This window comes from Dendrobates tinctorius, unplaced genomic scaffold, assembly GCF_039654945.1.
Source record: "Dendrobates tinctorius isolate UK_male_01 unplaced genomic scaffold, ASM3965494v1 ptg000028l, whole genome shotgun sequence".
NCBI lineage: Eukaryota > Metazoa > Chordata > Amphibia > Anura > Dendrobatidae > Dendrobates > Dendrobates tinctorius.
In genome coordinates, this window is record NW_027361696.1 from 101876118 (window position 1) to 101892547 (window position 16430).

Consider the following 16430-nt stretch of genomic DNA (forward strand, 5'->3'; position numbering starts at 1 on the left):
GATTTCGACTGATGTAAAAAAACTGATGTGTGAAAGAGGCCTTATCCGTCTCTTCGATTTGTCATCAATTTTCCTCCTGCGGTCACGTCCAGGGAGGTTGGCTACAGTCCCATTGAGCTTAAATTACTGAGTAATATGTGCAACTGTAGTCACAGGAACATCAAGCTGCTTGGAGATGGTCTTATAACTTTTACCTTTAACATGTTTGTCTATAATTTTCTTTCTAATCTCCTGAGACAACTCTTTCCTTCGCTTCCTCTGGTCCATGTTGACTGTGATGCACATCATGTCACCAAACAGCACACAGTGAGTATCTGTAGCCCTTTATACAGGTCCACTCACTGATTCCAAGATTGTAGACACCTGTGATGCTAATTAGTGGACACACCGTGATGTAACATGTCCCGTTTGTCACATTATTTTCAGGGGTACCATCATTTCTGTCCAGGTCTATTTCAAGAGTTTTGTTTCTAAAAAAATTCAGTGGAAGCATGGTTGAAAAGCAATGTCTGACTTTCATTTGTTCATTTTCATAGATTCTTGATTTATTATTACTTTTGTCAGCTTCAAGTTATTTCTGTCACCATTGTGGGTTTTTCTGTCATTAAACGAGGAATACCAACAATTTTGACCAGTGCTGTATATGAAGTGACTGCTGTATATGAGCTCCGTGCACCCCCAGTAGCTCCTGTATATGAGGTGACTGCTGCTGTATATGAGCTCCCTGCACCCTCTGTATATGAGCTCCCTGCACCCCCTGTATATGAGGTGACTGCTGTATATGAGCTCTCCGCAACCCCTGTATATGAGGCTACTGCTGTATATGAGCTCCCTGCACCCCCTGTAGCTCCTGTATATGGATTTTCTGCATTCCCTGTATATGAGGTGACTGCTGCTGTATATGAGCTCCCTGCACCCCTTGTATATGAGGTGACTACTATATATGAGCTCCCTGCACCCTCTGTAGCGCCTATGAGGTGACTGCTGTATATGAGCTCTCTGCACCCACTGTACGTCATGTATATGAGGTGACTGCTGTACATGAGCTCTCTGCACCCACTGTAGGTCATGTATATGAGGTGACTGCTGTATAGGAGCTCCCTGCACCCCCCATAGCTCCTGTATATGAGGTGACTGCTGTATATGAGCTCCCTGCACCCCCCATAGCTCCTGTATATGAGGTGACTGCTGTATATGAGCTCCCTGCACCCCCTGTATATGAGGTGACTGCTGTATAGGAGCTCCCTGCACCCCCTGTATATGAGGTGACTGCTGTATAGGAGCCCCCTGCACCCCCTGTATATGAGGTGACTGCTGTAGATGAGCTCCCTGCACCCCCCATAGCTCCTGTATATGAGGTGACTGCTGTATAGGAGCTCCCTGCACCCCCTGTATATGAGGTGACTGCTGTATAGGAGCCCCCTGCACCCCCTGTATATGAGGTGACTGCTGTATATCAGCTCCCTGCACCCCCCCCATAGCTCCTGTATATGAGGTGACTGCTGTATAGGAGCTCCCTGCACCCCCTGTATATGAGGTGACTGCTGTATAGGAGCTCCCTGCACCCCCTGTATATGAGGTGACTGCTGTATAGGAGCCCCCTGCACCCCCTGTATATGAGGTGACTGCTGTATATGAGCTCCCTGCACCCCCCATAGCTCCTGTATATGAGGTGACTGCTGTATAGGAGCTCCCTGCACCCCCTGTATATGAGGTGACTGCTGTATAGGAGCTCCCTGCACCCCCTGTAGCTCCTGTATGAGGTGACTGCTGTATAGGAGCTCCCTGCACCCCCTGTATATGAGGTGACTGCTGTATAGGAGCCCCCATAGCTCCTGTATATGAGGTGACTGCTGTATAGGAGCCCCCTGCACCCCCTGTATATGAGGTGACTGCTGAATATGAGCTTCCTGCACCCCCTGTATATGAGGTGACTGCTGGATATGAGCTCCCTGCACCCCCCATAGCTCCTGTATATGAGGTGACTGCTGTATAGGAGCCCCCTGCACCCCCTGTATATGAGGTGACTGCTGTATAGGAGCCCCCTGCACCCCCTGTATATGAGGTGACTGCTGTATAGGAGCTCCCTGCACCCCCTGTATATGAGGTGACTGCTGTATAGGAGCCCCCTGCACCCCCTGTATATGAGGTGACTGCTGTATAGGAGCCCCCATAGCTCCTGTATATGAGGTGACTGCTGTATAGGAGCCCCCATAGCTCCTGTATATGAGGTGACTGCTGTCTAGGAGCCCCCTGCACCCCCTGTAGCTCCTGTATGAGGGGTAGCTGCAGTGTGTTCCTCCGCCATCCACCTGCCGTCGCACAGGCAGCAGAGTCCAGCTCCAGTCATGTCGTGCGTCCTCCTCCAGCTCCAGTGTCGGAGCAGCAGCACAGGCCGGGTTTTCCCGCCCACCGCCAGGCATGGTAATAGAATAGGCTATGTAATTTGACACTTCAACTTACTGTGCTCCCTGCTAGTTGATTCACTTACTCACCCACTAACACTGAGCTCCTTTTACTGTCTGTGGGCAAAAAAAGGACGGAAAGCTGCAGGAATAGGGGGAGGAAGTGCAGTGCCAGGCGGAGAGGTGCCCGACCACCAGGGGATGTTGTGCATGTGCTGACGGGGCTGCCCGGCTGCCCGCTCTCCTGCCTTCAGCTGGTAAGTTTCCTCTCTCCTCACACCTCCATGAGAGCTTCTCCCAAACAATGGATCAGGGAAGGATCGTGGGATCCCGTGGGAGGACGGACACGCTGTGTGTGTGCCCCGCAGGCTGGCCGTGGCAGTGGGCATTCCGGCCAGCAGCCTGTGTGAGGTCAGCGGGTCTCTGGGCATTGTGCTGCCATGGAGAAAGTTGCCCTTGGCGTCCTGGCCGTGTGTGGGGTGAGCTGGTTTTCCTTTTGTTGTGATGCCTGGCACACTTGAGTGTTAGCTTGGTGGGCAAGCAGCGTGCTGGTGTCCCCAGGGTCTGTGGCCACATTGGTGCCAGTAGTGGGTCTGACGCCCCTGGCTGTGAGGTGGATTCTCTGCTGGCTGGCGTAGTGCAATGGTGGCGATCGTGCTGGCCATTAATATTAATGGTGTCTGCTATGGCTCTGCTGCTCAGGTGCAGAATGGAGGCTGCTCAGCCCTGTGCTATGTCTGGATGTGCGGAGGTCCCAGTAACCAGCACAAGAGCTGGGAAGGGATTTGAAAAGGACCTCTGCTTTCTTAGGAATCCCTCCCCCTTCCCAGGGCTATCAGTGAGTTAGCTGCCTCTAGAAATGCTCCTTTTTAAAACACTCAAGGAATGTGTGCTGACCCCCCTTCAGACCTAAAATGTAGATATTGTCTGCTCCCAGTGGAGCAAAAGCCTTGGAGGAAAAGTTTCACCCAAACTTTTATCTTGTGAACTTATTTAAAAGTTCAGTGGAAGAAATCCCCCTTCCCCTTGGCTTTCTAAGTTTTCTTATAGCAAAGCAGCTGATAGTTACTGGTGGATTTTCTGAAAATGCTCCTCTAATGTCTGCAGCCATTGCCAGATTGGGATTAACCCTGTGTGCCCTGGGAGACCATTCACCAACACGTTCCATTCATTCTCCCTCCAACCAGTCCAATACACAGATTTTCCATGTCCCATTTGTATGCTCACTGTATGGGTCACTGTGTATGTATATGGTCACTATGTGTAGGGTTAGGACACTGCACTGTGTTGCTGAATGATAGTGTGAGAGTGGCTTCTAAGACCTGACATCAGAGCAATGTGAATTTCTTTCCCTTATTAGAGACTTCTGGATTACAAAATTCTTTTACGCTGATAATTTACTGTAAGGAAGGCAACAAAGCATTTGTTTAATTTTAATTTATTATTTATCGTTATTAGTGTTAATATTATACAACAGTTTTTTTTCATATTATATTAATAACTGAGCATATTGCATGACACATAAAGACATATTAAGTATGTAGAAAAAGCCCCTGCTTGGGGATAACCTAATACACACACATCTTGCTTGCTTTGCAGAGCTGTAGGTATGATGTACAGTACCACCATGAGACTGCATTACCGTCTGGTTGAGCAGAGTGGATATTCTTGTGCTTCAGTTCATAATCTGCAAAAGGCTTAATGGTTCTATGGTGCCAAAGGAATTGCTTTTCTCCTTTTACTCCGGTAGATCTCAGTGTAGCTGGTGTTCTGACTGCTTTTTCAAAGCCTTGACATGAGAAAGGAGGATTTAACTTGGCAGCCTGAACAAATGCTCTTTCAGAGGTTTCCAACGAGATGGTATGAGAGCGGTGAAGAAAAATAACCAAGTATGTGGGTTGTGTTGTGCATTTTTTTTTCTCTTTTATTTTAAATGCTATCTGCTCAACTGGTGTGATGGAGACTGGCCATTCTCTAGTCCTGTTGGCCCTTCAGAAGCTATAGGTGTTTATGATACGGTTGTGCTTTATGCCCTGTCTATTAGCTTGCCTAGTGCCTTCTGTTTCCCCATGCTGCTTTTACTTTTATTTCTATGGATGTTGACTTTGGAATCCATGCCTTGCCATTCAGGCCAGAATTTACAGCTTGGATATTTGGATGGTGTACTGGCAGCAAAATTCACGTGAGACTACAGAAAGAAATGTCTTGAATATATGGTTTTCCAGGGAGCACACACTTTTATATGTTTACATATGTGGGAGACTGAGAGGTCTGCTCTTGTGGAATCTTCTGTCAAAGGAGTAAGTTTAGCTGGATCGTTTATAGGTAAAAGTTAGGCTCTGTTCACACAACGGTTTGGCCCAAAGTGTAAGTAATGTAGACCATTTTCATGGAGGCATGTGTTTATCAGTATTTTGCATCAATATTTGTAAGCCAAAACCAGAAGTGCAGTGCTCTCTTCCTGTCAAAATGCCGGATTACATTTTAAGCCATTGGGGTTTACAGATTGTAAACTTGCGAACTTGTTCATGTTGAGCTATATGTTACTTTTTTTTTTTTTGGTTTTACTCACTACTCTTTTTTTTTTTTTTTTTTTACACTTTTTAAAAAAATAATACCAAATAATGACCAAAACATGCCCATGGGAAAATGAGCATTTATTTAAAGCTTCTATGTAGCCAGTGTGTTCTAAATAACAATAGATGTCAGAGATAATCTTGCAGCATAGTGTTGGATCCAGAATGGGAAACATTAAATATTTCATATGCTAAAAGTACTATAACTTTTTGATAGTTTTGCTAAATGCAGCCTTTTAAAGATACTGCTAAAGTCATTTACAAAATCAACTTGTTTTTGGTTATTTTACTATTTATTTTCATTTGAGATGACCATTTCTGAGTTGTTTTAGCTGTACAGCTCACCCATACAAACAGGTTTTTGGCTTCCAGGACACTAAATTAGGAGCCATAGGACTGAGTGTGGCGGCGCAGTCTTTTCTCACCCCGCTTGGGGTTGGCAGACAGGTTTTGGTGCTGTGCCTTCTTGGAGGCTGGGGTGTTTTTGTTATATTGTGGCATCAATCTTCTGTGGAGAAGGGGGGAGGAGAGACTGGTGTTCACTGAGCACTGATTCAGGTTTATGAATGACAGAAGACTTGTGCTGACCCCCTTTTTTTTTTTTTTTTCTTGTGTTCAAGACTAGGATGTTGAAACACCAGCCTCCAGACAAAAGGCACATTGAGCAGCAAGGTCTGCAGCAGAGCACGTGTGACTTGGAGGCTAAATGGGGGGGGGGGGAGAACTGAGTTTAGCAATGTGTTCCACTGTTTTAATATGCTGTGAACAAGTAAATAAGCCTGTTAACTCGTTTACATTGTAGTCAGGCATCTACAACAGCATTTTATGAATTGCTGTCTCCTTCCTAGCTACATCTATTTTTATAACTAAACTGTTTCATAAGTTCAAAAATATTTGTCTAGAAAAGGCATTTGATAGTACAGCGTGTAAGCGTCTGCCGTTTCCTCATGGCATACATTCTGAGTAAACAATGTGGGGTTTCTTTTGTACCTCCGTCATGGAATGTGTTTCATTGATAAATTCGTATAATCTTGATTTGTTAACGTGGCTGTCTCCTTGAAAAAAGAAATCTAGCCAAAACAACTCTCATAGAAAATGGAAAATATTTTGAAGGGTCTCTCATTATAAGCCACAGTGGATATTGGCAACAGACAGTCTATCATATTGGAAGATAAGCCTGTCATGAATGAACCATGGAATGAGAACGGGGTATGCAAATTAGCTCTATCGGAGAACAGCATTTTTTTTTCCTTGCAAATAAAACCTAGGAAAGGTAGTGGCGCGATACGACCTTCATTTTAAGAGAGCTGGTTGGTGGTGGTTTACTGGCCTGTTAAAGATCATTCTGTGCGTACATGTTCCATGCCCATAGCATGTCATCGCCAGCACATCACCTGTTTAAGTGGCATAATATTCTACTAATAGGGGCAATTTTCAAGCAGGTTTAAAAATCATTGCACCCAAAGAACAAGCATTTTGCTCTTTCGACAGGTGATTTTCTGCCTGTATAGACTAGCTAATACTCGAGAACAAGTGTTTCTACGTAATCGTTCCGTGATGATAATGATTATCACTCCTAAATAGACCAATATTTTCCCTCTTCCATTTCTGCAACAGAGCTAATTTACATATAATTTCCCAAGAATCATTGCCTGCTAGAGTCCATATTCAACTGGTTGCTTTAAGCTGGGGATCTAGTACTCCCACAATGAAAATTTTGGGGGTGCTGCAGGATTATTGACCACTTGTTGCGAGGTTCTCTCACAGGTTAAGGCCCCGTCCCCGTCACACTAAACGATGTCCCAGCGACCCTACCAACGATCCGACATGATGGGATCGCTGGGACATCGTTAGACTGATCGCTGGTGAGATGTCACATAGACAGCGCCAGCAATCAGGACCAGCGGCGCTGGTTTCTAATGTAACGACTATCCGCGCGACTCCTGGACACCCGACGTTTACCTCGGGCACGCTGGGCAGCGGGAGACCAGCGATCGAAAAAACGGTCCAGACCGCTCGAGCACGAACAGCGATAACCGGCAGGGGGGTCGGTCGCTGATCCCCGTCACCAAATCAGTGATGTCGCTAGCGAGATCGCTTAGTGTGACGGGGCCTTTACAGATATCCCAGCAGCAGGACTTCCAATAGATCACACTAAGAGGTTCCTAAAAACTGAGATAAGGTCAGTTAAAAATGACTTGTTACATCAAACTTACTAGAGTGTGTTGTAGCTAACATTACCTGCTCTCTGTGGTTTGACGTACCTTTTTATTTACTAGCACCATGAATTCTACAGCGCTTTACAGACGTTATCACTGTCCCCATTGGGGCTCACAATCTACATTCCGTATCATTGTCTTTGGAATGTGGGAGGAAACCGGAGAACCCAGAGGAAACCCACACAAACACAGGGAGAACTTCCAAACTCCTTGCAGATGTTGTCCTTGGTGGGATTAAACCCCAGCAAAGCAACAGTGCTAACCACTGGGCCACCTTGCTACCCACCTTTACAGGAATGTTTCTTTTTAGTCTCAAAATATGAATAGGCAAGTTAAAGAGATTGCTTATTCCCCCATGAAAGGGTAAAATAAATGCTTTACAGTATGGTATACACCAGCTATGATTTTACAGTAGTCTACCTAGGTATATTAGTGCATAGGTAATATAAGAAAGGATGATAATCAGACAAGAGGAAATGGACACCTAACAATAATGTGATTGAAAACAGTATCAAAACTTTATTACATTAATTTCCAATAAAAAGGCATAAAAGTCTAAAGTGATGTGAATGCAAAGAACACAGAGTAGAAAAACTGATGATAGTATACCATAGGTTTGTAGCCATGGAATCAGTAAGCAAATTATAAATGAATGAAGAACCAGTTAATGCATTTGTGCCGATAGTAATGTAACCCAAAGACACTGCATGATAACATAATAAAACATGCTGTTTTCAATGTTATCTATAAAGTGTTGGTTACATGTGTACTACACAAAAAATAAACTGCATAGTAACTGGTAAATTATAATACCGAAGGGGTAAGGACTGCCAGTGGCCTCCTTGTACGTTTCGCGTATCATCTTCAGAAGGGGTGCATAATGCACGTCAAGAGGGCTGGTTGGGGATGCTTACCACTTTGCATTTTGTTTAGTTGTTTTCTTTTGTGTTGTTATTACGTTGGTATTGATATGTGAAAAGGTGTATATCTTTTGTCAGACATGTACAGTTGTGGCCAAAAGTATTGACACGTCCCTGCAATTCTGTCAGATAATACTCAGTTTCTTCCTGAAAATGATTGCAAACACAAATTCTTTGGTATTATTATCTTCATTTAATTTGTCTTAAATGAAAAAACACAAAAAGAATTGTCCTAAAGCCAAATTGGATATAATTCCACACCAAACATAAAAAAGAGGGTGGACAAAAGTATTGGCACTGTTCGAAAAATCATGTGATGCTTCTCTAATTTGTGTAATTAACAGCACCTGTAACTTACCTGTGGCACCTAACAGGTGTTGGCAATAACTAAATCACACTTGCAGCCAGTTGACATGGATTAAAGTTGACTCAACCTCTGTCCTGTGTCCTTGTGTGTACCACATTGAGCATGGAGAAAAGAAAGAAGACCAAAGAACTGTCTGAGGACTTGAGAAACAAATTGTGAGGAAGCATGAGCAATCTCAAGGCTACAAGTCCATCTCCAAAGACCTGAATGTTCCTGTGTCTACCGTGCGCAATGTCATCAAGAAGTTTAAAGCCCATGGCACTGTGGCTAACCTCCCTAGATGTGGACAGAAAAGAAAAATTGACAAGAGATTTCAACGCAAGATTGTGCGGATGTTGGATAAACAACCTCGACTAACATCCAAACAAGTTCAAGCTGCCCTGCAGTCCGAGGGTACAACAGTGTCAACCCGTACTATCCGTCGGCATCTGAATGAAAAGGGACTGTATGGTAGGAGACCCAGGAAGACCCCGCTTCTTACCCCGAGACATAAAGCCAGGCTGGAGTTTGCCAAAACTTACCTGAAAAAGCCTAAAACGTTTTGGAAGAATGCTCTCTGGTCAGATGAGACAAAAGTAGAGCTTTTTGGGCAAAGGCATCAACATAGAGTTTACAGGAGAAAAAAAGAGGCATTCAAAGAAAAGAACATGGTCCCTACAGTCAAACATGGCGGAGGTTCCCTGATGTTTTGGGGTTGCTTTGCTGCCTCTGGCACTGGACTGCTTGACCGTGTGCATGGCATTATGAAGTCAGAAGACTACCAACAAATTTTGCAGCTTAATGTAGGGCCCAGTGTGAGAAAGCTGGGTCTCCCTCAGAGGTCATGGGTCTTCCAGCAGGACAATGACCCAAAACACATTTCAAAAAGCACTAGATAATGGTTTGAGAGAAAGCGCTGGAGACTTCTAAGGTGACCATCAATGAGTCCAGACCTGAATCCCATAGGACACCTGTGGAGAGATCTAAAAATGGCAGTTTGGAGAAGGCACCCTTCAAATATCAGGGACCTGGAGCAGTTTGCCAAAGAAGAATGGTCTAAAATTCCAGCAGAGCATTGTAAGAAACTCATTGATGGTTACCGGAAGTGGTTGGTCGCAGTTATTTTGGCTAAAGGTTGTGCAACCAAGTATTAGGCTGAGGGTGCCAATACTTTTGTCTGGCCCATTTTTGGAGTTTTGTGTGAAATGATCAATGTTTTGCTTTTTGCTTCATTCTCTTTTGTGTTTTTTCATTTAAGACAAATGAAGATAATACCAGAGAATTTGTGTTTGCAATCATTTTCAGGAAGAAACTGAGTATTATCTGACAGAATTGCAGGGGTGTCAATACTTTTGGCCACAACTGTACCTGACTGGTACTAAGCACTTTATAAAGGAAATACTTGGTTATGCATAAGGTATCTACATTACGTGTAACCAATGCTTTATAGGAATACATGGAAAACTTCATGTTCTAATAGGTTAAATGCATTAACTGATATATTACTTGTTCTTTATTCATTTGTAATTTTCTTATTTGGTTCTACTGTATACTACCGTCTGTTTTTCTACTTGTTGTTCTTTACATTCACATCACTCTAGACTTTTATGGTATTTTATTGGAATTTATTATTAATAAAGTTTTGTTATTGTTTTCACTCACATGATTGTAGAGGGTTCCTTTCCACCTGTCGGATTATTAGTCAATTTTTACTGACTTCTTTTAGGACCTAATTGATTTACAGCATAAGAAGGGAGCGGGACGAGTAAGAAATAAAATACGGTAGATTTCAACAGCATGTAGTACAAAGGATGTCCTACTCTTTTTAAATAGTATAATTTTTAAGTGGCTAAAGTTAATACAAAAAAGGCTAGTGTTAATTTTTTCATACAAAATGATATTTTTTAAATCAGTGGAATGTTCCTAGAATCACTGTTTTTTTTGGATCAGTGATGTCTGATCACGGTGATCTTACCGCTGAGACCTTCACCAGCCATGAGTTTTGGGGTCGCGTGTCCTACATCTCCACAAGGGCGATGGTTGAGTTTGCCCATCCATGCTGTATGTGTGAATGGTTGTGATGCTGGGAACACCCTTTTATTAATTTTAGAGATTTCAGTGCTCCTATTCTTGCTCAGTGGCATAGCACTAGAGGTGACGTATAAATGAAGGTCTCTGCAAGGTTGACATGTCTGCTATAAAGCTTTTGGAACAATGAGCTATGAGAAATATGAATACATTTTTTTTATTCACCACATGGCTGCTGTGTGCTTGAGCCCTTATTGTGTGAACGTATTCTAATGGTACAGATGCAAAAGTCTAGGCGCTAGATGCAAACTGCTAGGTAGATTGCTACCTGGCTCCTGGAATTTGAATAGGCTTGGAACAGACAAATCTAGAGGAAGCAACAAAATGTAAATCTAAACATAAATCTACATGCGTCTTATTTTCTGTGGATTACTTTCTAAGCAACGTCACAGGAATATAGGCAACTGGGCAGATTTACCTCTGTGGCTCTTCCTGCAGAATCTGAAAAGAAGAAATGTCATTGAATTAAATCCACACTTGCAATTGTTGCTTCAGAACCACAGGCCATTACCAGAGAAATCTACAACATTAAGTAAACTGCAGATTTGATGATTGAAATTGATTATGGCTTTGTTGCAGATTTTGATCTGTTTGAGTTGACATGCTAGGGAGTAAACCGCAGGGATCTGCATGGCAAAAATCATGCAGGTCATGCTATGAAAATCTGCTGCAAAATGTTCTCCACCCAATCTGCAGGTCATATGGCAACACTTTTTGCAGCCATTTTACAGATGCTAAAATGTGTAACATTACTGCCATCACAATGAGGACCTAAGGGGGGATTCTGATATGGTAGAGTTCTTACTACAACTGTCTCACTTGAATGAATCTTGTAGAAATTTGTATTTGTTGGTAAAATAACTCTAGTTAAATCGGACTAATTTTCAGTCGCATTAGTTTCTTTAACAAATCTGCTGCATGTGAATATACCCATAAAGTGCATAGCCCTGTATGAAATGCCACCGCTACATAAACATGGTTTACTATTTATTACAAGCCAAGACAGGATTTATTTTGGGAGGTTCAGTGGTCATCTTGTTGTAAGAAGTGGCAGGTCTGTAAACCCTTCTCCTCCTCCTCCCCCTAAGCCTGCGGTGTTTCTCCCCTGGGGAAATCTCTGAAATCTGACCCTGTAAGCAGCTGTCTGTTGTGTAGTGGAGTCTGGGGGTCTCTTTCTGCCTCTTTTGTTTGGAGAGGGTTCTGCAGGACAGGCAGTGTCATGCAAATAATGTTGCAGTTTTGCTTGCTAGATGCCACTAATAATAATGAAAGGAGCGAGGTGTGACTTCGGAGGCCTAGAACACACATTGAGCCCGTGTAGAATTCATGCAGAGCTCCTTGATCAGTCACCTGCCCTCCATGGGTACCAACATACGTTTTGTCTGTTTCTGAGGCCAGTGGTCCATTATGGAGCGTTGGCTACATTTACCTCAGGTAGTATACCAGGAATGGTATCACATGTATGCTTAGTGTACATTGCACACACTGATACACTGGTCATAAAGATGAAAATAACTACACGTCCAAAGTATTTCTTAGGTAATGTGATCTCATTATTGCTGCTGGTCTTGTTTAGATTGACTGTTCGGTTCTAGCCAGTATAACCTATGTGCTTCCTATTCTGTGCTGGGGACATGTCCCTACTGGGGGAGGGGTGAGATGCTGCCTTATGCATTGTTCTGTTTCCTGACGGGAAGCAGAATCACATTTGTGACCTTTACATCCATCTGCGAGGAGAAACTGTGTGGCCTCTTCCACTAACATGGCTAAAAGCACTTGTGTCTGAGCTGCAGCAGTCAGATCTTTACTGTCCAGCTGTGCATCGGTAATTATTGTGCTTTTATATATCTTTTATTAAGCATGTAGTATTGTAAGGTCTTTCCCAGAACATTATAAATAAAAGACTGCTTTTTGGTGACAACTTCTGGTTTTGTCTCTAAACGACTTACTATGCCCAAAAATATTGATTGGCAGTGGCCCGACATCTCTAACTTCCACCATCCCTAATACTGAATGTATAGTTTGTATGTGCGCCTTGATAGATATGCCCCTTGTGGCAACCATATATGTTATGGATATACAGTGCGACCACCTATTAGAATATTTCCAATGCGGTGCTGCTTCCATTCTCTGTGTGTGTATGTATGTGTGTATATGTATATATATGTATATATATATATATATATATATATATATATATATATATATTATAAATTTTCTCTTAAGAAAGCAAGGTGGCAAGTTAACCTGTGGCCAGCCAGGATGTTTCTGCCCTGTGGAATTTATTCCGTTTGCACAGTAGACTTATTCATGGATTTGTGTTCTACCTGCAGGTTTTCTCTTCTTGGTGCACTGCTTGCTCCTTTTATGTGTGTTTTGCTCCTGTGTGTTATCTTCCTGCTGCACAATAGGTTCTGGTTAATGTTTAAGGATAAGGTAACTCATTCATGGCTAGGCTGCAGTAAAAGAAGCAGAGCTGCCGGCTAACATTATTTCAAGGAGAAACACAATTTCAAGTGAAGCTAATTATACAATTTGTCTACAGTTTATAAAAGTTTACGTTTGACATGTAGGTGACTGTGATCTACTGTTCCCTGTTATCAGCCATTTCTGTCTAGGCAGTGACTAAAGGCCCCTTTACATTTAGCGATGCACCAGCGATCCGACCCGGTCAGGATCGCTGGTGCATCGCTAAATGATCGCTAGTGAGCAGTCACACAGGCAGATCTCAGCGATGCAGCAGCGATACAGCGGATGATACTCACCTTTCACACACAGTGATCCTGGCGTCCTCCCGCCTCCACGCGTCGCTCGTCGGTGCCAGCAGGAAGCGCCCGACGAGAAATGGAGTCGGACATTCTCTCGCGGTCAGCGATGGACAGTGGGGGAGCCGGTCGGAGGTAAGTATCACACATAGCGATATCGCTATAACGTCACAAAAGGCCCCATACACACTAAACAAGCATTGGCAAGGTTTAGACTTAGGCTGAGCCCACTGATACCAGCAGACTAAAGCCCCCTTCACACATAGCAAGATCGTTAGCAATATCGCTAAAGCGTCACCGATTTTGTGACGCTACATGTGACACTTACCTCCGACCCGGCTCCCCGCTGGATATCGCTGATCACGCGAGAACGGGATGGTCCATTTCTCGTCGTCTGCTTCCTACTCGCATCGACGAGCGACTCCATGGACGCGGGTGGAAGACATCACCCTCTCTGCGTGTGACAGGTAAGTGACGACCGCCGACCGCTGCTGCATTGCTGGTGAGATATGCCTGTTTGGCAGCTCATTAGCGACCATTTAGCGATGCACCAGCGATCCTGACCGGGTCGTATCGTCGGGATCGCTGGTGCATCGCTAAATGTAACGGGACCTTAAGCCTACATGCTGATGTGTATGGGGGCCTCCCAACTCTCCCTCGACAGATCGAGCTGAACCATCTTTCGGCCAACAGCTATTTGTTTTGTATGGGGCCCTATAGGCTGGCCATAAACATACTATGACTGTTTAGCCAGCAGCTGTTTGTCTTATTTTCCTATTTATATGTCCGTCAGTCAAATACCGTAATCTAGTTTGTGTGAAGAGAACTCCCCCTCGACATTATACAAGAAGGATATCACCTGTTGAATTTCTACTGCTTTTGTCCTACAGAGGATAAGCCACTGCCAGAGGAGTCTGGCAGCAACTCGCATCGATTACACAGGGACACCCAGCTGTGACGAGATTTCTGTTTATGGAGAAGTCAGGAAAGATAGTTGTTGGCCAAAGGTTTGTTTTGTTGACAGCTATCGAATCCTGAAAAGGAAAAGAGTTAAGACATGTAAAAATCCAGCCAGTCCATCCAACTGTATTGTCCTCTTAGCTATGTTCTTCCTCTAAAAATCTTGTGTGTCCATCTTCAGGGCTCGCTCTAGCATGCAGCATCCGATGATTCTCTCGTGAGAGAATTGGATGCTATATGCAAATGACCATCGGTTGAAACTCTGCTGCGATTTAGACGAGTGTCATTTTAGGGCTCTCTCCCACTTGCGATGTAATCAGACGATAAATTAGATTGCACTCGGACCGATGTTACTCTATGGTGCAGCTCACATCTGCCATTATTTTCTCATACCAATTTGTCATGCGGTTAAAATTGCAGCATGCTGCCATTACATCCGTGATTTGAAACCCACTGTATCGCATGCACCCATATAAGTCTTGGGTGATATCCGACTGCAGTGCGATTCTCTTGGATGCCGTTAATGGAGGAGATGGAGAAATTACTTTCTCCGTCTCCTCCGCAGCAGTGCACCGATCCTGTCATGTGAGCGGATCGGAGCAGAAAGCACTGACACTTGGATCCCTCTCGCAGCAGGGCTGGAGCCGTGGGTCATTAGTAAATCGCATCCGATGCTGTACACTAATGTGACTCCGGCATTACTGTGATCCGATTGTCCATTCTGTGAGTCAATGTATATCGGACTGCACTGGGATGATATCTGAGGGCAGTCTGATGTTTTTCACTCACACATAGAGTTGTATGGGTGCACACTGTCTAATATATGCTGCCAATCACAAAATGCAGCGGTTTTTTTTTCTCATTTCAACTCTGCATGAGAAAAAAGACGCTAGATGGCCGAGCCCATACTATAACATTGAGACATCGGATAGCACTCGTCAGGCTTATCAGAGATGACTATTAGCCAATGTGAGCGAGCCCTTGAGTTTATATGGTATTCTTAACTAAAAATGAGCTTCCATGCATTTTGTTTGCCTTCTCATTCATAAAGAAGCAATCCATAAAGATCTAGCTTCAGCTTATGTTAAACGTGTTGCTTGGAGTCCAAATAGTTTTGAAAGGCTGTATGGTTTAGTAGCAAAAGCTGGCAACAGATAGCCCGCTGTGTTGCCAACACCAAGTATTTTGACAAGACACCTGCCAGACCACCATACCTTTGTTGTGCCATTGACATCTATGGAGCATTGACTTCCCAAGACTCCTGTGTGGCTACATATCAGTGGAGGCCAGTTAGGCAAAGAAGTATTGGTTGGCCACAGATTGTCTTGCTGTGGCCTCACCAAAGTTAAATTCCCTTTTATGCCAACACTTAATAGGAACCTTTCACCTTCAGAAACATCATTTACCAGCATATTTCTCAATGTAAATAGTGTTTAACCCTTTAGCGACCAGGCCATTTTTTAAAAAAATCTGACGTGTTACTTTGTGGCAATAACACTGGAATGCTTCAACATATCCCAGTGATTCTGAGATTTTTTTTTTTCTGACATGTTATATTTTATGATAATGGTAAATTTTTGTGTTTATGAAAATATCAGACATTTGACATAAGTTTTTTTTTAAAAAATGGCAATTTTCCTACTCTGAGTGTTTATACCTTTTTAACGCCTTCACGACATTTGACGTACATGTACGTCAAAGGTTCTGTCCTTGACTTTGATGTGGGCTCACACCAAGCCTACATCTGTCCCAGCAGATGATGACTGATTTAATCAATCAATCATCATGTGTCTATAACAGCCGCTGGTGCATCACACTTCTGGTTTAAGGCCCCATACACATGAAACTTACATCGGCCAAACCCGTCAATGTGAAAGAGTTTGTTCTACAGTTTAGTGTGTATAGGGCATTGCACTAAAAAAGCCAATACAATCAATATATCTTAAATATAATACTGTCATGTAACTATTTTGGACTGCCAACCATTTTGTTCACAATGGGATAAGCAGACCCCAGAGACATCTGGCAGCCTCTCTCTCATAGAGAACACAAGAGTGAGTGGTTCTGTGTGTGGGAGAGTTGGACGATAACTGGTATCTGGCAGCTATTTAATATATACAGGGAGCTTTAGAGTATATTCAGGATATGAGG

The 16430-nt window shown here is 43.5% G+C and overlaps 1 protein-coding gene across 8 annotated transcripts in view; it reads left to right on the forward strand.

Moving 5' to 3' along the window:
- Positions 1 to 2405: 2405 nt before the first annotated feature.
- The window catches only part of ZMIZ1 (zinc finger MIZ-type containing 1), a 483419-nt gene continuing 469394 nt past the window's right edge, over positions 2406 to 16430 (forward strand). For 4 of the 8 annotated variants that reach the window (XM_073571235.1, XM_073571231.1, XM_073571238.1 and 1 more), the window contains exon 1: positions 2439 to 2662. The gene's annotated coding sequence lies outside the window, so the exon portion shown is untranslated. The other 4 variants (XM_073571232.1, XM_073571234.1, XM_073571239.1 and 1 more) reach the window with 4 other exon arrangements.